The sequence below is a fragment of the Tribolium castaneum genome, chromosome 9 (assembly GCF_031307605.1).
Source record: "Tribolium castaneum strain GA2 chromosome 9, icTriCast1.1, whole genome shotgun sequence".
NCBI lineage: Eukaryota > Metazoa > Arthropoda > Insecta > Coleoptera > Tenebrionidae > Tribolium > Tribolium castaneum.
Window position 1 is genome coordinate 1355998 of NC_087402.1, and position 27224 is coordinate 1383221.

At 32.9% G+C, this 27224-nt stretch overlaps 1 protein-coding gene and 2 long non-coding RNA genes across 7 annotated transcripts in view; 2 read left to right on the forward strand and 1 right to left on the reverse strand.

The window, feature by feature from the left end:
* The window catches only part of LOC107397812 (uncharacterized), a 122246-nt gene that overhangs the window by 55157 nt on the left and 39865 nt on the right, over nt 1-27224 (forward strand). The gene's annotated exons all lie outside the window — the stretch shown is intronic.
* LOC135267095 (uncharacterized) lies at nt 670-5936 on the reverse strand. 2 transcript variants are annotated; one of them, XR_010335368.1, is made up of 5 exons: nt 5795-5936; nt 5003-5738; nt 4789-4947; nt 4253-4732; nt 670-4200 (listed from the first exon to the last, which is right to left on the reverse strand). It is a non-coding gene; the product is annotated as an uncharacterized LOC135267095 (long non-coding RNA). The 2 variants fall into 2 exon arrangements; XR_010335369.1 differs by lacking the exon at nt 5795-5936 and having other exon boundaries at nt 670-848; nt 3985-4200; nt 5003-5144.
* On the forward strand, nt 14111-16760 carry LOC135267094 (uncharacterized). Of its 3 annotated transcripts, none has more exons than XR_010335366.1 (5): nt 14111-14203; nt 14344-15851; nt 15919-15977; nt 16031-16529; nt 16582-16760. It is a non-coding gene; the product is annotated as an uncharacterized LOC135267094 (long non-coding RNA). The 3 variants fall into 3 exon arrangements; XR_010335367.1 differs by having other exon boundaries at nt 14344-15640; nt 15707-15977; XR_010335365.1 differs by having other exon boundaries at nt 14344-15977.

Below are 27224 nucleotides of genomic sequence, written 5' to 3' on the forward strand. Positions count from 1 at the left end.
GGTCAGCCGGCCTGCGGCCGACTGACGCCATTTGTGATGATGCAAATATATTTATGTAGTATAATAATAATAATAATAATAATAATCGTCGCCATCTTGGAAGTTTGAAAGTCGGCGGCGGTCATTTTTGTTTAATGGTAAATTGGCGCCAAATTTAAATTATTTCAAAATTAATATTTGAAATTAGTCGGCCATGTTTGTTTGTTAAAAAAAATGGCGCCAAAATTTTAATTTATTTAAAAATTAATATTGGGTGTAATGTTGGTAGCGCCGATGTCGTCACAAATTCCGCCTAAATTCTCACGTTAGATGGCGCCACGGTCTGCAAACTTTTCGCTAGATGGCGCTGCCGTCAGCGCAGCCGTCAATCAAAGATGGCGCTGGCCTCCATTTTTTTTTTTAAACACACCCCCCGCCCGTTTGCGAATATGCAACCAAGAAAACAAGTAGTAGTAGTAGTAGTAGTAGCTTTTTGGGGTTGTGAAATTTTTGGTTTTTGGGGTTGTGAAATTTTGAATATATGATTTTTGAAATGTGCAATTGTGAATACATGAAGTATATATACAATACATGCTGTATTGAGTTAAGCAAAATATCAGAAAATCATCGCGCTTGTCACTAATAACTAATAAAGGAAAGTCATTATTTTATCGATAAGGAAAAAAAACCTAGTATATGTAGTTTTTTATTTTTGTAATGTTGTTTGCCTAACTTGTCTGTTGCGCACCAAGTTTATTTTGTTATTTGTTTAAAATATAATGCAAAAAAAGTTGTTGTTGTTGTTGTTCCTTCCATGGGGAGTCGAACCTCAGGTAGGTAGAGTGGATAGTGCTGTCTATTTTGGAAACCTGAAACAAATTCACATAAGCTATTTGGTTAATGGATAATAATAAAAACAATAAATTACTTTAATTGTTTATTACATCTAAATATAAGTACATACATACATACATATTATAATACATAAACATTATAATACAATAACTACAATACAAATTAAATATTATTCCTGAGTTTGAGGAAGAATATTTTTATGACCCCAAGATAATGTTCTACCTTCAGAATTGTTTAAGATGTAACGTTTATCATCTTTGAAAGATAAAGCAATTTTTTTCTTTAATTCTGTGTAAATGTTATGAAGCTTCGAACGAAAGATATTCATTTCTTTAATAATTTCAGTGTTTGGAACAGTAACTGCGTTTTGGTAGTCAATTTTATGTAATTCACTTGTAATTACATTGTGTTTAATACCCTTAGCTTTTTTAGATAATTCACCTTCAACATCCACACAATATGCTTTAGCACCTGTTCCTAAAAATTCTGATATTACACGTCCTTTATATTCATCTTTCATCTTCCCGATGACAGAAGACGATACAGGTATTCCATGAATATTTTCTGCTTTATAATTTGAAGTATCAAAACGCTCTATATTAGATTTAATATCATCATAAATATTTTCACAAAAAATTTCAATTACTAAACTATCAGTATCGGTATACAAAAGCGTTGCATTGTTACCGTATTTAAGTTTTATGAAATTATAATAAAAATCATACATAATAGTTTTACTGATATCTAGAATAGTAAAACCTACATACAGAGGTTTATTGTAGAAAACTTTTTCGTTCTCTAATTGAATAGCTACAAAATTTGGTGTAAAGATAGATGAATTTTTAAAATTTGGTCGTGCAATTAAACTTTCAGCACCTGGTTTTCTACCTATATTATTCCATGATGTTACCAATTTCACGTTTACTCTTTTATCAATTGATTCCATGGTTTTACCAAAAACTGAATTATTCATTAATTTAAATACATCTTTTTCTAACGCGTTTTTTGATTTGTTACGCATTTCTGTATTTAAATCAATATATGTTTTCAACCATGGTGATTGATTAAAACTTAAAACACGGTGAATATTAATTAATTTTAAACCACCTTGTATAGCTTGTCTTAAATTTCGATAATGTAAAACATAGTGTACTTTATTGTTCAAGGTTGCGCAAAGTTTCTCAGTTTTACTAGAGGGAGGAATAAATTTTTCAGGACAAAATGGTAAATCGTTGTGAAGATTATGTAATTCAGAAGGATATTCTAAATCAACTTCGAATATATAACCTACATCAGCGTTATCTGTCAAATTGAGAATTAGGTTATCATTGAATTCATTAGGATCTTCCCATCGAAAACCGCTATAAGGTAAATATTCAGACATTGCTGCTCCATACAAGTTGGTTGCATCAAGGTACATTATAAAAGAAGTTGGTTTAGAAGGATCATGATTTGATAAAAACTTATTATTTGCTACTGCTTTACGTTTTGAACATTGACAAAGTCCTCCTCTAATAGATTTTCGAAAGAAATGTACCATGTCTATATCAGTTAACAATTCGAATTTAATTCCAGTCATTTTTAACATAGCATCCCAGCCTAATGAAGGTGCTGTTAAGTAATGAGCTGGATCTAGTTCATAAATTTTGAGACAAACCTTTCTGAAATTTTCAAAAATGTCTGTTAGTAACAAAACATCAGACTTTAAATAAATGTCGGAATAATCACCTAACGTTTTGCAATCAAATAGATTCCAGACTTCCTGTGCTCGCTCATAATCATGTTCACTGATATCAGTTTTATTAAGATTATCATAAAATTGTTGAATCAATGGTAAACTGGTATCATCTAACTTATTAAAACAATCCAAATATGAATATGGAAAAACACCTTTTTGTCTTATCAAATTAAATTGGTTATCGTCCGGAAAGTGTTTCCGAATGGTTAGACATTCATTAGAAGTTAAAGTCTGAGATAATTTATCTAATGAAAAAGAAAGGAAACGGAACGAATCTACGAATCTAAGCGTTATAAAAATATTGTCAACTGTATTTGTAGTCGTGTTCATGACCTTATCAACTAAAATTTTTTTTGAAAATGTAATATACTTTTCTTTAGTTTGAGCAATGCAATTAATGATGGTCTTTTCTGTTGCTAAAGCTTTAATAAATAAATGACTATCATAATTAGTTAAATTATGACAAAAAACAGGGATATATTTTGGAATCTTATAATTTAAATTACAAATAGAATGTGCAGGTCCTAAAAATTCACCTGTTAAGTGACAATGATTACGAACTCTATCACAATTTAGACTTCCGTAATCTGTTTTGAAAGGTTCTTTACATAAATGACAATGGGTAGATATTTGAAAAACCAATTCATCTAACGGAGTCATTTCAAGTGGTACGATATGTTTGAGGTGATCGTGATAAAGTCTATTTACATCATCTTGCAACCATTTCACAAAAATTTTAGGAGCATCTTTTCCTCGATAAGTCCGATAAATTGATAAATTATCATTATATGCACATTTTATGTAATATCCGAAACTATATGGTTCATGTAAATGTGTAACAATTGTACGGATATTATCGGCTGAATTATCATTGCGTAAAGGTTTTAAAATAGATTCAAAATCGAAATAAAATACAAAAGGAACTTTAAGAGATTTATCAAAATTTTGAAATGTTAATTCATTACCAGGCACTTCTTTACCAAATTTATTTATAATCAGATCAGAAGTTGGTAATGTAGTGACAACTTCATTACAAGCATACTTACGATGTTTAACTAATTTTTGTTCACTCGAAAAAAATAATAGACAACCGTTACATATAAATTTAGCATGATTATGTTTGGAAAGTTGTGAACTTATTAATCGAGAAATGTTGCTTATCAGACAGTAATGTTTGATCATTCTTTCATCGTCTACGATAAGTAATAAATTTACATGAATGTCTCGTTTCTTAGAAGTTAAATAAAAGGGACCTATAATATCTGATACCCATTTACCTTTTTCATGATCAAAACGCTGCTCTGTTCCATAGACATTTACACTAATATTATTAAGTGCTTCAAATTTAAAAATATCAGTTAATTTAACCGGAAATGAAATATCTGTAAAATCTAATTCCTCTTCAAACTCACGATAAGCATCAACTCGATGTCGATTAACATTTACTTCAGTTGAATGAAGGTGTGCCAAAACAGACCATTTGAAACATTCATTATCATCATTATGAATATTGATAACCGCTCTCCGCTTCGCTATGTCCTTCGGTAATGGTATATATGTTGATGCACGTAGTGGATTGAATTTGTTGATATTAAGTTCCAAAAACAAAATTTCCATTAAAATCCAACCTAAAAAATTTAATACAATAATATGTTTATAAATAAAATTGATATTACTTACCACTATCTTTTTCCAAGAATTCACTCATTTTGTTTTTTATGACGCCACATATTTCTTCCAGTTCTACCTTAATATTTGTCGATATTGAAATGATGATATTTTTAGTGTTGAATGATTTGATTTCGATAATGTCTTTAGAAGGTAAAATATATTTAGCAAAAAGTTCGAAATTAATTTTAAGTTGGTTAAATTCTCTCAGTTTTCTAGTTATTAAAGTGATAAGTTTATCTTGATTTCTTTCAAAAAAATTGCACACTTCCAAGTCATCTAGTTGTGAATTTTTCAATCGGTATGAGGTAATTCTTGATTTGAAGGCAACTTGATATTCTTCAACGAAATCATCATCATCATTAATTTTGGCGGAGATGACACTTTTATGTTTTAAAGAACGTAAATGGTTTAATCTGGATCCTCTGTAGTGACTATTGCATATTTCACAAAATTGATGAAATGAACATGATGGAGCGTTAGTAGTAACTTCTAAAAACAAAAACAAGTTATAATAATAATAATATAAAGAATATTTACAAAAATACCTTGTAAAGGTGTTCTAGTTGTCAGGCGGGCTTTTTTAGGAGTCATATCATCCGAATCCATTGAACACAATGATGAATTTGTAATATGACGCCTATAGTTATCAAATCTCGTAAATGACGTTTTACATCCGGTGCAAGTGAGTTTAGATAATTTATCACCTTAAAAATGCTCTTAATTAAAACAATTTCTATAACGTAAAATGTATTTACTTACTATGTTTTTTTACATGACGTGTTAAAGCATCTTTGCGAGTAAACTTGTTATCGCATTGAGAGCACTTGAACATGATTACTTTCATACACGGACAGTCGAAGTAGAAATGAATTAATCATTGATGCGATATGATTTTATATTCCATAAACTTTGCAACCGGATATTGTGGTTCCTTACGTAAAAATTCAAAAAATTCAAAATATAACTGATAAAAATTTAACGTTTTTAAGGAAAAAAACGTTAGACAGGAAATATGATAACAAAAATAATCAGAATGAATATTATTTTTTATTAGACATAAAACAAACTACATACTTAAACTAACAAAGTCATACACCTAAATAAATTTTTAATTGCAGTTTTTAAGCCAAACCTAACGCTATGAACATCATAAAAACGATCCAACATGTACAAACAATTCCAAACATTGCTAAAAAGGTAGGAACATGATTAAAACAATTTTTTATTGAAACTACATCATGATCATTAAGTATAAGTCTCTTCCAGTCAGTATCAATATAATTACTATTGGTAAAAACTAGTCTTAATTTAAAATATATTACAGAGTTTGCTATAGAAACATTTTCATATTTAAATATTTCTATTGCAGTATTGCTCAAATAACCCAGATTCATCTTCTTCCATTGGTAATCAACATCGTTGAAAAATAAACTTTTCCAGAGAGGAGACCATCTTGTGTTGTTAGGACTTTCACTAGTGAAGACGATGTACATATCTACAACATCTAACGGTTTTTGCACGTACAACACATTTTGTATAAGAGTAACAAACAAGATGAGTGATGAGTTCAAAAGAGGCATTACACTTGAAACGCAGTGGGTTGTTGTTGTTGTTGTTGTTGTTGTTGTTGTTGTTGTTGGCTTCCTGTATCATCTAAAATACACGAAACACAATTATTTATTGATGAAGGAGGACCATCAAACTGATCTTCGTCAAAACTGTTATAATAATGTTGTAAACATGGTAGATTCAGCTTTATATCATGATCTTGTTGATATGTTTCCGGTAATTTATGAAATATATCCATCAACTGGCACGGTCCTAATTTCAGTAGTTCCAGTTTCATTAGTAATCGAATATCGCTTATGGTTTTTTCAAAATGCAGCACTTTTTTTATAACAGGTTCTACACTCGTTGCCATCTTAAATGGAACTAAATTAGACGTTAAATAATTATATCGTATATATATTTCTTATTTATTAGGTAATATCTTTCATTTCAATCCAACTATTCTGATTATCTGGTAAACCTAACCATTTCACAAATAATTTAGTTCCTTTACGTCGAATCACTTTCTCAACTAAATAGACGTCAGGATATTGAGTTTTTGATAATTCCCAAATATAAAAAGCTCCTTTGATTGGTTGACCTTCTTTATCTTCTAGCAGAAATGTTACAGGATTGGTTAGATTAATCTTACTGATTTTAAAAATTTCCGTTGACCAATTGGGTGTATATCCTTTTTCAAATAACATCTTTTCTTTGCTAATTCTTACGAAATCTCCGACTTTAAATTTTTTTCTGTTTTTATCAACAATCTTTAGATGATCATATGCTGTTATGTCTCCTTGATTCGAAGCGTTTATCTCTGTGGGTTTCCTTCCTGTTGTTCGATGTATTGTAGTATTATAATTTTTGGTTATCTCTTGCAATTTATTTATCCATTTATGTGTCGCAAATAACGTAAAATATCGATAAATTTTGGATTTTAAAGTACGTATAACTCGTTCAGCAATTGCTGCTTTTTTAACGCTGTACGTACTATAGTGATTAATATTATAACGTCTCATCAAATCCTGAAAAGTGGTATTATAAAATTCCTTTCCTTGATCTGACTGTAAATTCTTTGGTATTCGTTCTTTTTCATTCTTCAGTATTGATTCCATAGCTCTGCTAACCTCATTAGCTGATTTCGATTTCAGTGGTCTGGTCCATAAAAATTTAGAAAAACAGTCGATTACGACTAAAATATATTTAAATCCATTATTATGATAAGATAAATTTTGCATTTCTGCTAAATCTACTTGCCATAAATCATCCAATCCTTTAATTATAGTACGTCTTCGTTTAAAATTCCTGCGTGCAGGTTTAAATATCTCGTTTACCAATTTTTGCTTTACATCACTAACTTGCTTTAGTCGAACCATTGCTTATTTACGGTACACTTCTCTACAATTTCCATGACGATCTGACATTTGACCTGGAGGACACTTGTTTTTATTATGAGGCATGGGTTCTATCTTTCACTATTTTCATATGAATCTGTTACTTTCCTTTTCTTTGATATAGGTACATTTTCAAGTTGATCTGTATCACCTGCTTTAGAACGTTTGGAAATGGTTTCTGGTTTTATCTTAATACTATCGATTCCTTCAAAGCGTTCTTCAAGTTTTTTTATTCGTCTGGTTATCTCATTTGAATTATTCATAAATTTTTTCCACTTGTTATCGATTTCATAATTTATACTTAAATGTTTGTTATGCAATTCTGATTCAATCGTGTGAGGAATTGTAGCAATTATATTATCAATTTTTTCATCAAGTATTTTGTACTTAACATTCATGGTTAAGTTTAACTGATTAAATTTATCCATCCATATAGCATCTGCTTTATGAACATTATTATTTAAATCCGTTAAAGCAGCTATTACTCCTTCCATCTTTTGGTATATTTGTTTACTTACTAAATCAATATATACCTTATTCGCACAATCTTTGTCTTCTGTTGGATCATTAATGTTACAGATTCTATGATGTTTTAAATCAAGGTCACCATCAGCAGTGAAAACAAAAGGTGATGGTGTAGATTTAAAAAATGCACTTGATGCTGATAACACTTTACGTCCGAATAGATCAATGGGCATTTCAACACTGAGGATTAACCAGAAAAAAACTTAAGCCTAATATATTACACCACATTCCTTTAATTCTTCTTCTATTGATAAAATTTCATTCAGATGGGAATTGTTACCCGCTTTTGTCGCTGCATGTAATAATGCTAGACGTGACACTAATTCATTTATGTCATCCCAGTAAACATATTCTACACGTTTATTAGTGAATAATCCTTCACCAATAAACGGAGATTTAGGAAATGAAGTAAACATTGGTTGCACAATTTGAGTATATTTTACACCTCTATGACCTTTTAGTTGTTTTGTGGGATCATTATTTTTTCTATGTGTATTAGAAATTTCAAGTATTTTTTTGTATGCTGACCGATCCTCTTTTGTAATTTGAGTGTATTTATCTTCAGGGTTTTTAAAAAATATTAGTCTGTATAAACCAGGAGTACCAGGAAATGATTCATTATCTAAAATTAAATCACCATTTTGACTGATTATTAATTCATGTTTACCCATAAATAGTTTATTCTCTTTTGAATTATATCTAGGACCAAATGTCTGATCACTGGTTTTCTCTAAAACTGCTTCTATTGCATTTCTCGCAACTGGAGGATATTGTTCTAAAAATTCATCTAAAATATGTCTGCTATTAATTAAATCATCCATAGTGTCAGATTTGGTTTCTTCATCTTCTTCTTTTATTTCTGGTAATGACTCATATATTTCTTCTGGTTGTCGCAGTGATGTACTAGGTTCATATGTTTCTTCAACTGGTAGTTCAAGTTCTTGTTTAATCTTTTCTTTTTTTGGTAGTTTAAGAAATTGTTTCCTTTGCTTTTGAATATGATGTTTTGGTCTTTTGTGTTGTTTTTGTTGTTGTTGCTGTGGTGGTGGAGATTGCTTCTCCAATTTTATTGAAATTTCTTCTAAAGGATTTATAACAGGCTGAAAAAGCTTTTTAATTGACTCATCCGCTTCACTGCTGTTTAACTTTATGGCTTTATACTTCTTTCGAATTGAATCAGCTGCTTTTAATATATGTCTTTTAAGGTTTTGATCTGGTTTGGTACCCATCATTACCGCTTAATGTTATAAACTAACCGAACAAATCAGAATTATTGTTTATATAACTTCTTATTCGACTGCTATTATAACGGGTCTCAAACTGATATTAACCGATCTCAAACCGATCAGGAACTGCTTTTTAACAGACATTAACCGGTCTGAAACCGATATTAACCGGTCTCTATCCGATAATAACCGCTCTGGAACCGGTATTAACCAATATCACACCGATACTAACCGGTCTGAGACCGATATTAACCGGTCTCTAACCGGTATCTAACCGATACTAACCGCTTTGGAACCGGTATTAACCGATATCGCACCGATACTAACCGCTGTGAAACTGATATTAACCGGTCTGGAAACGTTCTCAAATAGATATCACTCTACACTTGAATAAAATGATCAAACCCTTTTCTATATCGACCCTTATTTAATTCATTATCTTTACATATAACCAAAAAACCATATTGGTTTTTCCAACATTCCTGACATATTTCACAGAATTGTTCGAATTTCATATCAGCACCAACATGATCTTCATATACATGTTTTAAATTTAACAGATCTTGTTTTAATATTACCAATAAATTTGCATTATCTCGAATTAAATGTTTCGGTATTTTTGTATATGTTTGACAGAGATAGAAACTATCAATATTTTTATGCCGGCCCATGCAAAAGTAATCCCTTATCTTAGCTTGATTACACATTATGACATCATCAAATATAAAAATAGAGTTATTTTTTGCATCTTTTGGATCTAGCACGTCTTCATTATGTTCATACTGGTTATATTCCATTCCTTTAATTTTTTGTAGCACATCACTAAGCAGTTTATACTTCGGTTGATATAATGATTTACAATAAATATATATGTTTTCAAATTTCAATCCGTTGGGATCAAACAATAAAGACAATAATATGTTAGTTTTTCCTCCACCAGAAGGTCCACAAATTATACAACGTATTGATTCGGGTAAAAGTGTACCATGTCGATGAGACATTTTATGTTTATTATCAACATTATTATAATCATGATTTATGATAGGTAATTGTAATTTTTGCTTTAACACTTTCATTTTCATACTAAATTAAAAACATTTATAAGAAGGTTTATATAGGGAAAAAAGTTCAGTTAAATGTTGTCTTTCAAAGGGGAAGGACTATTAAATACTGCAATCAATAAATTACCTTTTGAATTACATTTACCAGGATATCAATATTGCGGACCTGGTACAAAACTTAAGAAACGGTTAGAACGAGGTGATCCTGGAATAAACAAGCTTGACAGCTTTTGTAAAACGCACGATATAGCTTACGCTAATTCCAACGATTTAAAAGATAGACATCAAGCGGATCGAATTTTAGAAGATAGTGCATGGTCACGTGTTAAGTCTAAAGACGCTTCATTTGGTGAAAAAGCAAGTGCCTGGTTTGTAACTAACGCAATGAAAGTCAAAAGGAAATTAGGTATGGGAATCCAAAGGAAAAAATCGAAAAGGAAGACAAAGAAATCTAGAAAGAGGACACAGAAAAAACAACAACCTTTTCATAAAGCTCTTTTATCAAATTTAGAAAATAAGGGATATGATAATATAAAATCTGCATTATCAGCTGCTCGTATAGCAGTTAGAAAATCTGGAGGTCGTAAGCGTATAAAAATTCCTCGTATTATACCTATAAAAACAGGAGGATTTTTACCATTGTTACCATTAATTTTTGGAGGACTTAGTGCCTTAGGGGCTATGGGCGGAGGTGCTGCTGCTATAACTAAAGCTGTAAATGATGCTAAAGCAGCGAAACAGAAATTAGATGAGAATAAACGTCATAATAAAGTACTGGAAGATATCGCTATCGGGAAGGCGGGAAGTGGTTTATATCTTCGAAAGCAACCACGAGGTTATGGATTGTATTTACGTAAATTTCCAAAAAACTACCAATAAAACTGCCTAATAGGGCACTAACTGATAATGATTTAAGAAGATATGCTAAATTATTAAAACTACCCAAATTTAAAGGCGTTTTTATGAGAGATGAATTAATTCATATGAAACCTGATAAGACAGAATGTGCTATCATTAATTTGGACTCTAAAAAAGGATCCGGAACTCATTGGGTTTGTTATAGAAAAACAAATAAACAGGTTGATTATTTTGATAGTTATGGAAATCTAAAGCCACCTCTAGAATTAGTACGATACTTAGGAAATTGTAATATTTACTTTAATCATGATCGTTATCAATTTTTATCATATAATTGCGGACATTTATGTTTGATGTTTTTACATAATAAAAGATGAGATAATCATGTATTTTATTCAGTCATGTATAAGACATTCTCCCTAACAGGTGTTGAAAGTACGCTGTCTGAACACTATGAGCCACCCATTGACCTTGAAGAAAATTCGAATTATTCTATAGCTTTAATCGGTTTTTATACTAACAATAATATACCAAATATAGAAGAGGGTACAAATAAATTTTATTATTTTGCTCCGAACACTACTGAAGAAAAAGTGATAACATTTCCGAAAGGTGCTTATGAAATAGCTGCTATAGAAAAATATATACAAATAATTCTTAGTGGACGATCTGCAACTGATGCTCAAAAACAGAATACATTTTCATTGAAGGCTAACGAAAACACATTAAAGTGTGAGATATTTAGTATTTACGACATTAATTTCGCTCACGAAGATAGTATTGGTAAATTGTTAGGTTTTTCTAAAAGGAAACTTAAAGCAAGACAATTACATGAAAGTGATTTACCTGTTAACATAATTAAGGTTAATACAATACGTATCGAGTGTAATATTGTAAGAGGTTCTTTCTACAAAAACAAAGAATCTCATACTCTTTATGAAACTGCTTTAAGTGTTAGTCCAGCCGAACAGATTTTTGTGGAACCATTAAATCCTATTTATTTACCTATCATTAATAGATCCAATATACCTAACCTAACTATTGATATTGTTGATCAAGACCATTGTCCTATAGATTTTAACGGTCAAACAATCAATATTCGTCTTGCTCTGAAAAAAGAAGCATAAACATGGGTTTAGTGTTTCAAAATCAATATAAAAAATCATACAATCCATCAAATTATCAGTCAGTATCTTGTCATCAGTCGACATTATCACATCAGAGCGTGCAGATTCTTAAATCGTTAGGATATAATGTCCGCCAGCAAACTTCAGGTTTACAGTTCACCGGAAATAGACGACAGCATAAGTAAAGAGGAAGAACATACATATAGTCCGCAAGTAAGATCTTTCGATAACAATGATGAAATCGAAATTATAATTAATCAGAGAGATATTTGGATTTCTCTCTTTGAATCATTTATACAAGTGGACGGTGAGTTCATACCAGATCCGGTACCGGAAACTGGCGGTGGAAATGTAACCTTGACTAATAATGCAGCAGCATATTTATTTGAGAATGTAAGCTATGAATTGAATAATGTTGAGTTAGATAGTGTACGTGAAGTCGGAACAGTATCTACAATCAAAACTTTTCTATGTTATGGCAAAGATGAAGTAAGAGCATTAACTCTCGCTGGATGGAATGATCAAGAAAGTCAACAACTGAAGACATTTAATGAAACTGATAATACGTTTTCATTTAGAATCCCTTTATCTTATCTGTTAAATTTACCATTTGATTATCATCGGATAGTTAGCGGTCATCAAAAACTTCGATTAATACGAAGTCGTAACGATGCTAATTGTTTCATTTCTACCGGAACGAGAAAAGCGACACTTAAGATTAACAATATTGAATTAAAAGCAAAACATGTTTACCCAAATGATGAAATTAAATTAACTATATTAGAAGGGATCAACAAAGATCGTGTTATATCGTTACCGTTCAGAAAATGGGAAATTCATGAACTTCCATCAGTTCGACAAACTAATAACGACATCTGGAGAGTTAAAACATCTACTCAATTAGAAAGACCAAGATTTATTATCGTTTGCTTTCAAACAAACCGAAAAAATAATCCAAAGTCTGATGTTACTCTATTTGATCATTGTGATGTAAGAAGCGTACGTTTATGGTTGAATTCAAATGTTTATCCATATGAAACATGGAAACTACAATTTGCTAAAAATAAATATTTAGAAGCATATCAAGCTTACGTTGATTTTTATAAGGAATTTAATGGAAAAGATCGTGCTGAACCTATATTAAGCTATACAGATTATACAAAAAGACCGATATTTGTATTAGACTGTTCCAAGCAAAACGAAGCAATTCGAAGTTCCACCATTGATATCAGCTTAGAATTTGAAAGCGATAATAATTTCCCAGCCGATACAAGAGCTTATTGTATTATCATTCATGATAGAATAATGCAGTACTATCCGTTAACAGGAATAATTAGACAACTGATATAAGGATGAAAAAAAGTGTTACTATAAGTGATAGTGCTCCGGAAGTACATAATCTAATAGTTTGGTCATATGCTTATCAAGATGCTAGAAAAGGAAACTATTGGATACAATGCGCTGCAGACAGAGAAAGGTTTAAGTTTAGAATTAATCAAATGAAAAATATTTTAAAGGAGATCTTAAATTCTGCTCATCGTGAACAAATTTTTCAGTCTAGATTTAAGTGTTCAACATGAAGGTAGTAGTGATTGATGTTCAAGGATTTTATATACCTGAATTCATCGTTAAAGAATTAACAATATTTGATGGACATCGAACTGGTCACTATTTGTTTAAATCACCGGTGCCGTTTCGTCAACTAAGTGCAGATGTAAAAAAACAAGTGAAATATTTAGAATTAAATCATCATCTATTACGTTACAACAGTGGAAATATCGACTATGAAAATATTTATAACATACTAGAAGAAAATATTATCGATGATGTTATCGATATTATTTACGTAAAAGGAAGCGTTAAAGAGGATTTTTTAAGACAATTTTTCGATTCAAAGGACTTTTACCCTAGGATCATCAATTTGGAGGAAGCAAACTCTTGTCCAAAATTGCAACCACAACTTCCGTTATGTATGCATCATTACTTAAAAACTAAAATATGTATCTGTAGTCTTAATAATGTACGGTTTATTTATAATTATGTAATTCAGAATTTACCGAAATAAACGTTTAAAGTTTTAATCTCGTTTCCTTCTCCTACTTCATTAACCTGCCCTCTCCACTCTAGTTAAGATTACAAAAAGTATAAAGGGATCAACTTTTAGTGTGTGAAATAATTTTTATTGAAATATCAACAGTCAACACAACCATCATGTCTAGTAAGTAGAAATAATTTTTACATTATTTTATTTTAAATTTTTTCCGAATCAATTGTTTGAAATTTAATTACAACACTTCATCATCAGTCTTAATAAATTAATGTAATCTATTTATTAAATTTCTCTTTCTTTTGTTACAGAACATCCCGCAGGTTACTATGGGGACTATAACCCAGATTTGGTTGTTAACCACGCTGGGTTAACCGAAGAGGAGGTGGACCACCTCCTCACCCAAATTCCCGCGGGCACCTTCGAGTGGGTTTCCCTTATTAACATCTATCTGCGACTGGAACCGCCCCCATCCCTTGGAGGTTATTTTGATATTTTTACCGTGGGGCGCTTGACCGCCGCGATAGACACCGATGAGGAGCGGGGTATAATTGACATTTGGGTATGGGTACATTAAACCTCATACATGTTGGATCGTTTTATGATGTTCATAGCGTTTTTTATGATGTTCATAGCGTTAGGTTTGGCTTAAAAACTGCAATTAAAAATTTATTTAGGTGTATGACTTTTTTAGTTTAAGTATGTAGTTTGTTTTATGTATAATAAAAAATAATATTCATTCTGATTATTTTTGTGATCTTATTTCCTGTCTAACGTTTTTTTCTTGTAAATTTATGAATCAAAAATTTTATAAATATCCAGTTGTATTTGATTATTAATTTATCGTTACAATCATTTTCCCCAAAAAATTTATATCCAATAGTTTACAAACAATATATACATTTCTAATAGTTAAAACACATTTATACATCTTTTATAAAAAAAGTGGATTTGTTTAATTGAAATAGGTAAAAATTCATATCCAAAACCTTAATTAATTACTGGGCGGTTAACATTTTTTACCAAAAGATTTTGAAGAATTTACAACAATTTATCATAAACCCTCAACAGATGATATAGTAATTATTGTAAAAGCTGAAGTTTATATTTTTTTCATTATCTACTTTTAGATTTAAAACTAATTATCCGAAATCTATAAGCGAAGAATTTAAAATATCAAGTCCAATTTCGGCAGCGATAACAACTTACTCAGGTGGTATTTATCTTTTTCTCAGAGATAATACATATATTACATTATCTAGTTGCATCTCTGGATATAATGTTCCTGGTTTAACAAACGAATTATTTGAAGGTGTTCCTAATAAAATAACAAGGACATTTAGATATTTAAACGGAAAGCTGTACTTTTTTAATGAAAATAATTACTTTGAATATGATGAGTTTACTAAGAGTGTCATACAAGCGGGACCTAAAACTTTATCTATATTTAACATTAATTGTCCGCGAGAACCCATCTTAATTCAATTGAAAAAATTATCTTTTAAAAAGATTATTACACACAATGCAGTCCTGGTTGAAAATTTAACAGATTATACTCGTGAAGAAGATAGTTGGTGTAGTTGGTGTATTCATCAGTGTTTGTTTACAGTAAGTTTATATTACAACTTAATAAAACGTTCTTTCTAAACATCTAATTTAAACATCTAATTTCAGCTTCAGACCTACAAAAGTTGTGCCAAAAAGACGCATCGTAAGTTTATCGAAAATATTGACTTCGGCACAAGTTCTTCATCCACAAATTCTTCCGATTCAGACTACTGAATTCTTCTCTAAAACCAACATAAATAATCTTTTTTTGGTAAATTCTTTAATTTTTTAAATTTGTTTACCACATTTGATTGCTAAAAATGTGTTTAATTTTTTAGGAAAATTTTTATCAAATTTTTATCAAACAAAAAGTGCGTCACAAAATTCCTACGATAAGGTAAACCACAAAATTAGTATTAAATCATATTTTATTTCATTTTTATTTTTTAGGAAAGCGTGTTATCTGTTAACCGCAAAAATTGATTATAAAAGTTCCGTTTTTTACACATTTCACCAGTTTTATTAAAACTATCTTTGTGAGAAGTTGTATGTGCTCCGCTGTGTATTTTTGCATTTAAATTTCAAAGGATTCTGTAATGGCTGATCAACTATTAAATCTGAATAAAATTGCTGCCTGTGAATATACTGATACATATGTCAGTGCCAACGATTTGGAAGTGAACAAGAAATATAAAATCATCAATTTAACCAAGGCAAACACACAACATGGGGTTATGATGGTAGCATATCTGGACAACGTCGGTAAAGTTTTTTTACCTAAACGACTAACAGCAGTTATGAATGATACCATAATTACGACACTAATGGAAGGACTCGGATCTTATTTGATTTATATGGGACGTAAGCAAGCTAATGGAAATCAGGAACATGATGCCCACATTTTTAATTTCGAACGTATTGTTCACGAAGATTAATGTAAAATTTTTTGGTAAGTGTCATGTTCACCTCTATTTAAAAAACTAATTTATGATTTTTTTCAGGTTTCCAAAATAGACAGCACTATCCACTCTACCTACCTGAGGTTCGACTCCCCATGGAAGGAACAACAACAACAACAACTTTTTTTGCATTATATTTTAAACAAATAACAAAATAAACTTGGTGCGCAACAGACAAGTTAGGCAAACAACATTACAAAAATAAAAAACTACATATACTAGGTTTTTTTTCCTTATCGATAAAATAATGACTTTCCTTTATTAGTTATTAGTGACAAGCGCGATGATTTTCTGATATTTTGCTTAACTCAATACAGCATGTATTGTATATATACTTCATGTATTCACAATTGCACATTTCAAAAATCATATATTCAAAATTTCACAACCCCAAAAACCAAAAATTTCACAACCCCAAAAAGCTACTACTACTACTACTACTACTTGTTTTCTTGGTTGCATATTCGCAAACGGGCGGGGGGTGTGTTTAAAAAAAAAAAATGGAGGCCAGCGCCATCTTTGATTGACGGCTGCGCTGACGGCAGCGCCATCTAGCGAAAAGTTTGCAGACCGTGGCGCCATCTAACGTGAGAATTTAGGCGGAATTTGTGACGACATCGGCGCTACCAACATTACACCCAATATTAATTTTTAAATAAATTAAAATTTTGGCGCCATTTTTTTTAACAAACAAACATGGCCGACTAATTTCAAATATTAATTTTGAAATAATTTAAATTTGGCGCCAATTTACCATTAAACAAAAATGACCGCCGCCGACTTTCAAACTTCCAAGATGGCGACGATTATTATTATTATTATTATTATTATACTACATAAATATATTTGCATCATCACAAATGGCGTCAGTCGGCCGCAGGCCGGCTGACCAGCTGGTCGCAGGCCAGCGAGCTGCGATTACGCGCTTGCGTCTGCGGCTGACTGACACAATTTTCACACATGCGCAGTAGAGGGAGGTGGAGGTGGTTTTTGAACCGGCTATCTCTATCTACTGATGGCTTTCGATTAAGTCGAAAGATTTTTTAAGTGGCGTAGGTTTTTTCTCATAACAACTTGGCAAGCTTCTTAACTCGATAAACAAAGGAAAATTTAGGAATGAGTTGCTCCAACCCCTTCTATCTAAATATAAACACGAAAGTAGAGTATAAAATGTTACTTCTGGGCCAGAACATTTGGCGTCTTAAAAAACAAGTCAGAACCTTAAAAATTTAGCCTTTCATGTGCCCAATTTTTGGTGGTCTACACATATTTGGATACTTTTGGGGTGGATAAAAATTAATGCATTTGAGTGATCTTAGGCCTTTTTTAGTTGTTGACTTTTGGGAAAACAGTCAAATTTGTAAGATTCTACCTTGATTTTTAAGTAACATTTTATACTCTACTCACGAAGTATTTCCAGAGTGGAATAGATCGGATGTTGTTGTATTTTCAATTTTTCTCTTGTATAAAGGGAAGATTGAGCCTGAAGTTATCTGAAAATCTGCAATTGTAATAAAAGCGGAATTCGTTTGACGGTTTAAAATTTTTGTGAGATAAAGTCGCAGCGTATTGTGTGTTAATTGCGAGGGTACGTGGGTCCTGAAATTTTTGTGTAATTGTTCCTGGTTTAGTGCCGGAGCGGCCGTTAAAGGATATAATGTGGACTGGCTCCATTAAAATTGTACGTAATTACTTCTAGAGGAAATTATCTAAAATTATCCATGACAATATAGTTAAGTAAATGACTCCGTTGGCCATAAAACACTACAATTTGCCATTTAGATGTTATGGTAGTCCATAAAATCGTCCAATCAAAACAAGAGTTTAATCTCGCGAGCATCTCGGATTTGGCACGAAGGAAGGGCCGAATAAAAAACACACCGACGTTATTATCATGCCTCGTTACCCTTAAAAACCCTTCAGGTTTATTGATCGCGCCAGATATAATTCATTAAATAACCTACGCAGTTACTAATTACGTTTTCCTCCCGATATAGAATTCGCTTCGGGGAATTAAACATTTAACACTATTGATTTACTTAGAGCGGGCGCTCTTCCTAATTACCTTTTTAACAACAACCAAACAATTATTTCGCCTGGAGAGGAGCGAAAAAGTCAATTACTTTCGGGAAGTTTTCGGTAATTTTTCTAGACACAGTGGTTCCACCTGCACTCGAGTTTACACGTACGCGAGGAAAATGGATTTTTTTGGCCGGTTTTACAAGATCAGCGTCTGCCAATCACACTTGACGGCCGACGAATCGAATAAAACGTGGAGAACTCCGCCAGACTAATGGGTTTATCATTATCAAGTTGATGGTTGCAGTGACCGCAGGTTAATTCACTTGCCGCAATACACCACTCGGAAGCAATCTTTTTATTTATGTTACATTTCCGCGTCCTTTGTTGTCGACATCGTCATCTTCCACTGTCGTATATACAATTTTTTTTCTCTCGCTGCACATTTTTGGTCGACTGCACAGGAATGATGTTTTCATAAAGTGCACGGCCGATTTCGGTCCTTTTCAAAACATCGACATGTCAAACCGGAATATATTCATAGCGGATTTATCTGGGACGGGTTTCCGGACGCCATTGTGATTCGCTCCATTTTTCCGATAGCATACCGAAGCGTTTTGTTGAGAAAACGGAATGTGTGGAGAACGCGACCGGCAATTAAGTGCTGTTTCAATTTCGACGATAACATCGGACGCCAGAGGGCGCCCGAATTTACGGCTCACGCACGGACGCCGGCCGAATACGGCCAAGCCTCTGGCTAAACTTCTGGGAACCTCTTTGCACTAAATTTTTATAAGAAAGATCACCGCCGAATAAAAATCATTCGTTTATGGTATCGTTCTTTCCCAAGCATGGCAAATTATACTCCTAGTACAGTCTTTAGATCAACTCTTGCTGTGAAATTTTGACTACTACGATTACTACATACGAAAATACTGACACAAGTAGCGCGTTTGACACTTCATCTAAATTCCACAGCAAGAGTTGATCTAAAAACTTATATTGTAGTAGAATCTTTAAATCAGGCGAAAAACATGAATTGCTATATAATAATAATAATAATAATAATAATAATAATAATAATAATAATAATATGCAATTGTCCTTCAAGTCGTCGTCTTATCGGACTCGTCAATATATGAAATTCTACAAATTTGTAGGGAATTTGGAATAATTGCATATGTAGGATCATGTTGGGAGGGTCATAATAGCAAGTTTTCGAAAGATAGGACGACAGTGAGCTACTGCCTCTGAACTATCCATACATCTTAGAATACGTTTTTGTACTACAAATAGATTATTCAAAAAGCTGCTGGACCCCCAAAAAATAATTCCATAAGTAAGTACAGACTGGACAAGCCCAAAATATAACATTTTAAGAATGTCACCAGACACAGTGGGCTTTAAATTTCTTATTAAAAAACAAATAATAATAAATTATTACACAATTTATTTATATGACTTTCCCATGTTAATTTAGAGTCCAACGTTATCCTAAGAAAATTAATTTCATTTACATTTTTTATTGACATTCCACATAGTTTAATTAGAACACTGTAATCAAGCGTCACATTTTTAGGCAAAAATTTAACCATTAAATCTTCAGATTTAATACCAGCCCATTTTTCAGACACCAGTTATTTATAGTTGTAGACACGTAATTTCCACATTCAACCAAGTCTTCATGATTCTTGTTAGTTAATATTGCATTTGTGTCATCTGCATAAATAATTAATTTATTAGATTTTGGATTTGTAACTAACAAAGGTGGTAAATTATTAATAAAAATTAAAAAAAAAATGAGACCCAAAACCGATCCCTGCGGCACACCCAATTCAACATACGCTGGTTCGGACATATGATCATTCAGAGCAACAACTTGTCTTCTTTTATGTAAATAAGTTTTAATCCAATTATTTGAAATTCCACGAATACCACAATGGTGCAGCTTTTCTAACAAAATACCGTGATTCACAGAGTCAAAAGCTTTCATCGGATCATAAAAAAGCCCAACTGTTTGTTGCTTATTATTTAATGAATCATGTAACGCAGAAACTGTTTCATTTATAGCAGTTATTGTAGATTTACCTTTTCTAAAACCATGCTGACTAGAAGAGATCAAATTTGTACATTCCAAAAACCTTACCAAGCGATCAGAGAATATTCTCTCAAAGATTTTATGAAATTGATTTTGGACTGCAATTGGTCTATAGCATGAGACTTCACTTTTGGAACCTTTATTTTTATATATTGGGACAACTTTTGAAGTTTTTAAAGCTTCAGGAAAACACCTTTTGAATGGGACTCATTGATTAAATGGCATAATGGGGAAGATATTAGATCTCTGACAGCAATTAGTAAGGTCCCAGGTATTTCATCAATGCCAGGTGTTTTTTTGTTACATGTTTTATTTATGATTGTAATCACTTCCTCCGGTGTTGAAGGTGCCAAATAGAAACTTTTTACAACAGTTGAAGTAGATTTGGAGTAATTTTGTGATAAAACTGACTCACTTCTTTGGGTATATTGGACACCATTAGCAAAATAATCTTTAAAGAAGTTACAGACATCCAACGGTTCACTGATCACTTTATTGTTTTTGTCGACAATTCAATGTTGTTGGTTTTAAATTTTTTTCGATGACTGTTAATTATATTCCAGCTTTCACGCACATATTATTACTTATTCGGATTATTTTCACCGTTTGTTTGTAAGTGAGCGAATAGTTACGCACATAAGCTTGCGAAGTGGCGCAACAAGCAATAAATAAATTCCTGTAAGGGCGGGTGTGGCCTTTGTTCGGCAAAATTTTTACGTTTTCTTCCACCCGCCCGCATTTCCTTAAACCGGGCGTATATGTGCATTATTAAAATTTTCCTCGCGACTTCGTCACGTTTACGAGCTGCAACAAAAACTAGACGATACATTATGCATGGCTCATCGTTGGAAAAGGGCGACTGCCTGTTATTAACCCCTTGAAGACTCGCGCCCCTGTATAAAGTTTGATGGAAAAATATTAATAAGGAGTGCACGAGTTGAGGTCTTAAAACGCGAATTTCCGACAGGAAAGGTATGCAAAGAAGAAAATTGCTGATGAAACTAATTAAGTGTACCTTGTTTATTAGCGGCCCAGAGGTGTTCAGCTCGCATCTGCTTATTACGGGACGAGCAGAGAGTTATGTCTTTCGTAATAGCTCTCCTCGTCATTCCGGCCTGGTGTTCTCTCCGAATTAATTCTATTATCTGTACGGCCGTGTTCTACAATCTCGCATAAAGGACACCGTTTTTAATCTCGTGTTTGCAACCAATGGTTGTGTCGTAACGCGAATGCAACCAGCTGTAAAACGAGCAAGTGTGTAGGAGTCGATTGGAGTTTCCGGGCTTTTTGCTTGATGAATTTGACATTAATAGGTATCCGCCTAATAATCGAGTCGAGCGAGTGGAGAACATTTAGATCGACGTAAGGGCCTCTTCTTGGTGGCGCAAAAAACGTTATAATGCACGTCTGTCGAGTGTTCTCTGTCAGCGGCAGTCTCGAAGTTAATGTGGTGTGTGTGTATTGGCTGACTGCAGGCTCCAATTCAGCGGAAATTCCGATTTTATTAGCGTCGGGTGTAATATTCAGTACAAGTTTTCGCAAATTAGTACCTGTCAAGTAGTTGCGTGCCGGTGATTGACCCGAATCTCGTTTTCCCGAATTATTTACTTTGATGCTCAATAGCAAGGGTAAATGTTTCGGAAGTAATTCGAGGGGACGATCGCACGAATCGAATTAGAAAGATTTACAATCTTTTGGAGACAAGGCAGATTTAATTAATGGATTGATGACAAGTATCTCTCAGACATAATTCTTCATCAAGCGACCTTCGAAGAATTAGGAGCCCATATTAATTGCTATTTACTGGAGTTCGACCGTCTGGAAACGAGGCCCATCTAATTCCACGGAAGGCTCCGTTACACACACACCCCGTCCTTTCCTTAACAATGTACCTGTAATTCTGCGGACTATAGATAACATTCATATTCTGCGAACATCCTGCTCTGAAACTAATCTTAATAGAATTACACCAAGTGCTCGCTCTGTGTGTTTTGTTAACCATAATAGTTCTTAGTAATTGCCCCTGAAGCTTAAGCAAATTTAACTAATGTTTATCGTGGAACTAATCATAATTGCCACCCTACGCACGGAGCGGAAGCGCGACCTTCGAAAAATACCCCACATGTAATTGATCTCTGACCCGATTTTCGACAAGTTCGCGTGAACTTGTCAAAGGATATCGATTCGGTGATGTGTGTTTACGATATGATAACAATCGCAAAATGAACGAAATCAATTATCACAAAAGCGACATTCCTCGCCAAACAAACCCTCTGACGTTATTAACGAGAAATGAAATTTCCGACTCGGTACTGTTTAACACGCCTGGATTTCCGGAAGTTATCAATCTGGAAGGGCGCGGCTGAAGCTAATGGAAAAACCGCATAAAAATCGCGGAATTTGATCGGCCATTACATTGTAACGGACGGGACATTTTGCGCAAATTTATAGATTTTATTTTCAGATTTTAGGAACAGTATCAGTAAAAGTAAATTTTTTATACGAGCATAGTACCAGTCAAATTGTTCGCTACCTCCAATTAATGAAACTAGAAATATGAACAGGAAAAAGAATACTGATGACGGACGGGACAAAAATAAAATCTCACATTTTTTTATGTATTTATTTATTGTTGTTCCTGCAAAATATGTACCATAATTATTCCAAACAATAAAAAATTAGTCATTAGACTGGACTTTACCACGGAGCTATTAAACTTATTTGAGCGTAGGACCCCGGCTATGTTTCGGACCTCATTCCTTGTAGAAAGTGTTTTGACAGTAAATAAAAGAATACAATGGATAATTGAGCATTTTATTTGAGAAACCAAATTACAAACAAGACCTTTTCTACTTGTCACACTAAAAAAGTGGCTTAGGTATGTTATATTTTTACAGTTCATTTATTCTTCGACACTGTCAAAATTTACGGTTTTTTTCCTGTGTAAGGAAGTTTTGACAACTGTTTGGCATTTCTCAGTACGAAACGTCAGATTATTTTTAACAAATTTAAAGCAATTTTAAGCCTTGCTGAGTCTATTTCGAAGAATAAAATGTTGTATTCAACTCGTTTTTGTGTAAATCGGTTTATTTATTTCGCCTCGTGGATGATAAACTACTCGTTTTCACTCGTGGTTTAAAAATCCACTCGTGAAATAAAGCGTCCGATTTACACTCAAACTCATTAAATAAATAACTATTTAATTAAATGAGAACTGGAAAAGGTGTGGAAATAATTCGGTGTTGAACCAACTAGGGCGGTAATCGAGTGATTATCACCGTGCCCTGGTGAGGGTTGAAAAGCTGTTTTACCGCCCCGGCAACTGATTGATGCCACGTTGTCTCTTATCGCCGAAACAAGTGACAGTCGTTTCCAATTCACACACAAAACATGTTATTGATCGAAATCGGAGTTCCGTTCCTTTTGAATAATTACTTATCGTTGCAAAGATTGTTCAGTTGAGAAATGTACAAAATCTTTAAAGTTTCACTTTGGAGAGTAAATAGATTGGAAGGCGAGTGAAACCAAGACAATGTAATTAAATGTTTATTCAATTCGAGTCGTCAACAAAGCGCTTTCATTGAGCGAACGAGAGTCGCTTAAAAAATGATGGTTCTAAAGATAAGTTTAGGATTTAAATCGGAAGTCAAACAATGAGTTTCCAATCCAAAAAATACCAGATAACAAAAATTCATCTCTTTACTTTCCCTCGCCGTTCTCGGCCCGATTTTCCGCTTAATTAGGAAAAGATACGCAAAGAGGATCGATTTTTACGACCCCTGCCATAATTTAACGTCATCTTGTGAAAAATGGACCGGTCACAGGTAAGAGATTATTTCACCCTGTCTGAGATAAGTGTCATATCCTATCTCGAATTTCCGGTCGAACTGACCAGAGTGAAATATTTAAAAACTCGGGAGCGGTTTAATAATCCCTCTATTATTTATTCAGCATCATTTATTATGTGTGCACGCTTCGATAACTTGAAAAATTAATAAATTCCGGTAAGTAGGGTAGTAGCAGAACACAATACCCCAAATTCGTTCTAAACGTGTCAAATAAAAACATTAATAATCCGCCCGAAACAAAGCTATTGTGTCCGCTTACAGGTTCCTACTCCATCACGAGCCGAAACGTATCAATTACGCCATGTCCATGCTTTGGTGTGCATTTATTTTAATTAGGAATCGACGTGTCGTTCCCAAAAAATCACAATAAACAACTCCAAACCGATTTGTAATTATCGAGCGGCTCCGCCTCCCGGTGCGGTGGCGTCCTCTGCCACCACCTTGCCGCAGTTTAACTGCCGCCGCCCGCCGCCAGACGCCGCCACCAAACGCGCCCTCAACAATTAGAACTGCGTGCGTTTACGGCCCTAATTGAATTCGAGCCGTGTGAGTGAAATTCGAGCCGAAAACGTGCTAGAAAACATGATCACAACATTATTAAAAATGCATGAGATCGAATGGAGGAAATAGAAAATATAAAACCTCGGCGTCGTGTGAACGGGAAACGTACTCGACGACGACGTCGTCTTTCTTTTCCATTAAAGTTTTCGACGCTGGTGAATAAATTATGGATTTTAATTCGAATCGACGCTGGAAATACATCGAAATTGGAGTCATATTTGGGCGCCGGAAATAGACCTGTTGAATTTATAAAAACACAAAGATAAATTTACCGCGATAACATTTTTTCGCCCACGACAAATGCATAATATATAAAAGGCGGGCTATTTCGGGGAAAGACGTCAGAAAGCGGGATAATTGACTGATACAAAAGGAGCGTCACTTTCTATTTTAGGACGCGTTTGTCACAAATTTGCCCGAAATTCAGACTTGTGGATATTTAATGACACGGATATGGGATATGACAGGTCTTGATTAATCAAATCAGCAAATTTGGTTTGGTTAGCTATTGGCAAAACACCATATTTAATTCAGAAACAGGGAAATAATTTATTTTTTGGTGGATGCGCCGGTTTCGTGATTAAGCGAAACAATTAAACTTGTGTTATTTCTAATGCAAAGTGATGGACAATGTTCGTCCACTCGTTATCTAGCAAGCACGCTAATGTTAAGAAAAAACGCAAAGAAGGTTGCAAAAACGTTACTTTTGTCGTTGAGTCAACGTAAAAAATTAACGTTTTTTTTAATAAATATTTAACGCATGAATATAACGTAAAATTATAGGAAATCTAAAACCATTAATCAACGTCAACAAGCAACTACTACTACGTTACATAAACGTTAAAAGAAAACGTAATCATACAACCAAATAACGTAAATTTCAACGTATAACATATAACGTTATATCAACTGTTAGAAAAACCGTATATAAGCAAAAAGTCGTCTGAAATAAACCGTTTTCATCCAAACTCTAACATAAATCGTTCTCAAAATAAGATTTTCAGTGTGTTTTATTAAAGTTTTTTGGTTTTGAAGCAAAAAACGTCCGAGATAAGCCGTTTTCATCCAAACTATAACATAATTCTTTTTTTTTGAGTTAGAAAAAGGCGTTTTATTTTAAGTATTTTCGTTTTAAAACATAGAAAAACCGTCTGAAATAAGCCGTTTTCATCCAAACTATAACATAAATCGTTCTCAAAATAAGACGTTTTCAGTGTGTTTTATTAAAGTTTTTTGGTTTTGAAGCAAAAATCGTCCGAGATAAGCCGTTTTCATCCAAACTATAACATAATTCTTTTTTTTTGAGTTAGAAAAAGGCGTTTTATTTTAAGTATTTTCGTTTTAAAACATAGAAAAACCGTCTGAAATAAGCCGTTTTCATCCAAACTATAACATAATTATTTTTTTTGGAGCTAGAATAAGTTTTCAGTGTGTTTCACAAAAGTTCACTCCTTTTTAAGCAAAGAATCGTCCGAGATAAGCAGTTTTCGTTCAAACTATAACATAATTCGTACTTTTGAGCCAAAATAAGGCGTGTCAGTGTGTTTTATTAAAGTTTTTCGTTACAAAACAAAAAAAAAACCGTCTGAAATAAGCCGTTTTCATCCAAACTATAACATAATTCCCTTTTTTGGAGCTAGAATAAGGCATTTTCAGTGTGTTTCACAAAAGTTTACTCCTTCTTAAGCAAAGAATCGTCCGAGATAAGCAGTTTTCGGTTATACTATAAGATAATTCGTTCTTTTTAGCCAAAATAAGGCGTTTTCAGTGTGTTTTATTAAAGTTTTTCGTATCAAAACAAAAAAAAAACGTCTGAAATAAGCCGTTTTCATCCAAATTATAACATATTTTTTTTTGAGCTAGAATAAGGCGTTTTCAGTGTGTTTTACAAAAGTTTACTCCTTTTTAAGCAAAAAATCGTCCGAAATAAGCAGTTTTCGTTTAAACTATAAGATAATTCGTTCTTTTGAGCTAAAATAAGGCGTTTTTAGTGTGTTTTATTATTAAAGTTTTTCGTTCCAAAGCAAATAAAACGTCTGAAATAAGCCGTTTTTATCCAAACTATAACATATTTTTTTTAAGCTATAATAAAGCGTTTTCAGTGTGTTTTACGAAAGTTTACTCTTTCTAAGCAAAGAATCGTCTGAGATAAGCCGTTT